This window comes from Tiliqua scincoides, chromosome 3, assembly GCF_035046505.1.
Source record: "Tiliqua scincoides isolate rTilSci1 chromosome 3, rTilSci1.hap2, whole genome shotgun sequence".
NCBI classification, from domain to species: Eukaryota; Metazoa; Chordata; class Lepidosauria; order Squamata; family Scincidae; genus Tiliqua; species Tiliqua scincoides.
This window is the reverse complement of record NC_089823.1, coordinates 207,759,946-207,764,034: the sequence shown is the minus strand read 5'-3', so window position 1 is coordinate 207,764,034 and position 4,089 is coordinate 207,759,946. Positions and strand designations below refer to the sequence as shown.

The 4,089-nt window shown below is 46.4% G+C and overlaps 1 long non-coding RNA gene across 1 annotated transcript; it reads right to left on the bottom strand.

Moving 5' to 3' along the window:
* Positions 1–739: 739 nt before the first annotated feature.
* On the bottom strand, positions 740–3,563 carry LOC136643755 (uncharacterized). The gene is made up of 3 exons (XR_010794057.1): positions 3,478–3,563; positions 2,253–2,342; positions 740–892 (listed from the first exon to the last, which is right to left on the bottom strand). It is a non-coding gene; the product is annotated as an uncharacterized lncRNA (long non-coding RNA).
* Positions 3,564–4,089: the final 526 nt, after the last annotated feature.

Below are 4,089 nucleotides of genomic sequence, written 5' to 3'. Positions count from 1 at the left end.
GAGGTTCCCATTACTTCATGCTGACCATGGCAGTGCAGAATTCATTTCAGCTATTTCCCAAGTTTTCTGTATGTATTTACAGCTCTTGAGGCCAGTCAGATGACATTCCAACCCAGCTACTCCCCAGAGGTTCTCATGTTCCCAGGCCACCCATGGTATTTAGGGGGTATTTTCACCCTCTCTATTTCCAGGCAAGCAACACTTTCTGCTTTCTCACAACAGGTCCAAAATATTGGAACGTTTTCTGTTCTTATCTCCTAGGACTTGCTCAGAGGATGGTGCAAAATTGGCATCTTAGGAATGTGACGAAAATATTTTGCAATCCTCTGGACTGCTTGACATGCTATTTTGTTCCTTGTTATCTATCATTCTAAAAGTGTCCTTTCTATAGGGTGAAATTCTTCCAGCAGCAGCAAAAGAACTTACAGCTCTTCATGGTGTATCATGGAAAATAGCTACATATAGCCCTGCACATAGCCATGTGCAGGATAAAGGCTTGGAGAACTTCAACATGTTGCACTTACAACTGGTCAGATATGACATTTCTATGTATCACGGAATGTTAATTTTATTCACAGTGGAGAAATGTCAGTAAATCTTATTTATTTATTACATTTTTTTTAACTTTGTTCTCAGAACTGCAAAGGCCCCTTCATTTCATCTTTACAACACCTTGTTAAGTTGTCTTCTTCTTCAGCTGGCACTTGGAGAGCAGGTCATTCTCTCAACTATTACGGTGCTGAAGGTGCCTCTGGAATCTGCTTATCATTCATGATATGCTTCCACTCTTGGTGATTGGTGGCGATATTTCTAGCCTTGTTGATAGTCAGTCACTGGGTCCTTAGATCTTCTTCAACGTGGTTAACTCCACCAAGGATGGTCCCAAGCTTGGCTGCAAAAGGAGAAGGGTGGTCATGCTGCTATGGTGACCAGAACAGGGAAACCAGGCAAGAAACCACACAGAAATCCAAACAGACTCATTCACCTTGAAAAGTAGGTTCAGCTGGTTGAGAATGGTTCAAAGCTGCCCAATGAGTGTCATGAGTGAGTGATGATTTAAATACAGAATATATTTGTACATTGACCATCTTCCCTATCACAATCATAGTATGTTGTCTGTGAAATCTTAAGTCACAATGAAACAGTCAGTTGCTTATGGAACTCATTCTTATTGATACAGGGTCACAGAGCTTTTCTTCTCTAAAGGAAGAGTTCACGTAACATATGTAGCATGACTGATTGCATGTGACATTTATGTACGTTGCTCTCAAATGTATCCCCTTATCCTCAAGACACCTTTTGCATGGTACATGATATCTACTCTTGCTCTCTGTTAGTTATGATGTGAATAATACAGGCAATTTATTAGAACTGCAGTGGCAAACTGAGGGACTTGAGTTACCCTGACCAAGATACTTGGAAGTTCCTCCCCCACATCATGTCCTTTCCAGCTTGCAAGGAGAAGTAGTCTTCTTCTCTACTGGGAGGGTGGGACACTATTGAATTTCAACTTTGTGTGGTGACATCTAATGTGACTCAAGGGCCAGAAAGAGTTGTTAGAAAGAGTTACATTTCAAGTTACTATAGTTGTTGCTGACAAACATATGAACACCAGCAAATGGCTTCTGGATCTCTATGCAGATATGATCCAAGCTAGGTCCCAAATCCAAGTTTGAGGGTACATGATATAACTGCCATGCTAACACAAAGTAGATCTAGGTCTGCAGTCTGTCAACAACCACCAAGGTGTATGCTGCCCTGAATTCTGTGATCAGGTTGGATATAAGTGAAATACAGGTGGTCTCCTTATCCACAAGGGTTCCATTCCTGGACACCCCCCCCCCCCCGCGCAGATACCAAATTCTGCATGAAATCAAATCACATGGATTTGAGGCCCCACTGAGCTCTGAATGCAACCAGAGCCCTGCTCCAGTCACACCTAGAGCAGTTCTGAGGCCCGTGGAGGTTGCGTATGGCCTTTGTGGGCCTCAGAATGGCCTCCAGAGGTCCTAGTCGAAAACTAAAAGTGCCCTTTTAGGACCTGTTTCTACAATCACAGAGCAACTGACTGATGGAATTCTATTCTTCTGAAGAATGATGGAGAAAGTAAGCTCCCTGCAGCTGCTCATTCTCCAGCCAGTGCCTGGGTCAGGTCTGTCTTCCTCTTGAACTAATTTCTGACCATTCAAGTACTTAGAATGTGTGAACCCTGAGATAACATTATCAGCAAGAATGTATTTATGGAAACTCACCAGCTTTCTTTAAAAGTGCAGGAAAACTTGTCTTGGATCTCCTGTGGTATGGTATACATTACATATAACATCTTTTCTAAACCAGCATTTCTGCAACAGTGAAAAAATAATTACATAGTAGCCTCAGCCAAAGAAATATACAGCTGTTAAGAAATGCTGTAAACAAGCCCAAATTTCTAAGCTTATAAAAGCAAGTGTGATGGTAGGATAGTTTAAAAATATGGTACTGAACTCAAAAGATCTATTGTAAAAGAAAGATTATGATTAAAGTAAATAAGAAATCCCATGGTTGTGATCCACATACCTGATGTGCAGCAGTGCGCTGTGTGCATAAAGATTTCGGGTTGCATCCAACTGAACAGATGTCAGATGACATCTGTTTTGACAACACCAACCACTTGTTTGGGGCAGAGTGGGAACATGGATGAAGTCTTCTCCATGTACCCTCCAATTGGGTGATATTGTTAGAGCTATACATACAAGACAGATCTAACTTGTTTATGTACAGGTTTACAAATCTGGGAATTTTGAGTCCCTGGATTTGGCTCAACTTAGGTCCCCTGGACCCCGTTGAGCCAGATTTGGCCCAATCTGAAGCCTCCAGAGGTGACCGAAGCTGTGCTCCAATCACCACCGGAGGCCATTCTGAGGCTTGTACAGGTTGAGTCTACAACCTGTTGAGTCTACAACCTGGAGGCTGTAAGCAGAATTCTGGAATTCTAACTCAAGCAGGGTTGGTCCATCCATGAGGCCAACTGATGCCATAGCCTCAGGCAGTGGATTGGTGGGGGACCCTGACCATTTACTTGGGGCTAACCAAGTGAGAGGACTCTTCTCAAGGGGTCCTGCGCACCCTCCCACCATTAAGGTGAGCTTACAGCGGTACACAGTGGCGTCTCTAGGGGGTGTGGGGGTGCGGGCCACACCAGGTGACACACTGGGGGGGTGACACGCCAACTACCCCCCCGCCCCCGCAGGAGCCTCCTGCCCTGATGTCCAGCCGGAGGCTTCTGAGGCCAGCCTCGCAAGTGCGCTTGATGCTGCGGGAGCCTCCTGCCCTGGTTCAGAGGTTTCTGAGGCACTGCACACATGTGCGAGCCTCACACCTGCACACCTCACAATGTGTGGGAACCTCCAGCTCCCGGCTTGCCCCTGCAAACGAAGGGCTGGAGGTTGCTGGGACGTCGCGCTCTTGCGCCCTCCCCTCTTTCCTCCCAGCCCTCACCTGAGCAGCCTGGGCTTTGCACCTTGTCGCTGCTACCAGCAGCCTTCCCTCCTCCCTCTCTGTGCGCCAGGTAAGGGGAGTTACTGCTGCTCCTCTATCTGCCTGGCATTTGCTTTGCTTTTTGCAACTCACTGGGCATGCAAGAAGCAGGCTTTATTTTTAAAGGGACAGCAGCCCTTCCAATCCTCTGCCAGTCTACTCAGAAGTAAGTCCCATTAGAGTCAATGGGGCTTATTCCCAGGAAAGTGTGGATAGGATTGCAGCCTTGTAACCCAAGGCTATGCGTGTCTACACAGGAGTATGTCACATTACAGTCAATGGGGCTTACCCCCAGGAAAGCGTGGAAGGGCTGCTGTCCCTTTAAAAACAAAGCCTGCTTCCTGCACACCCAGTGAGTTGCCTGCTTGGAAGGGAGGGTTCTGCCTTTGCCCCCTGTTTTGGGGGGGGGGGTTGGAACTACTCTTTTTCTGGGTCCCTGGATGCACCCCGACTGCAGGCTGCAGTTAGAAGCCCAGAGAGAGGACAAGGACAGTGATGATGGAGAGTTGAGGATTTCCTTCCCCCCCCCTCCAATGATCATGGAGGGGGGCAAAAAAGTTTGTTGCCCAAAAA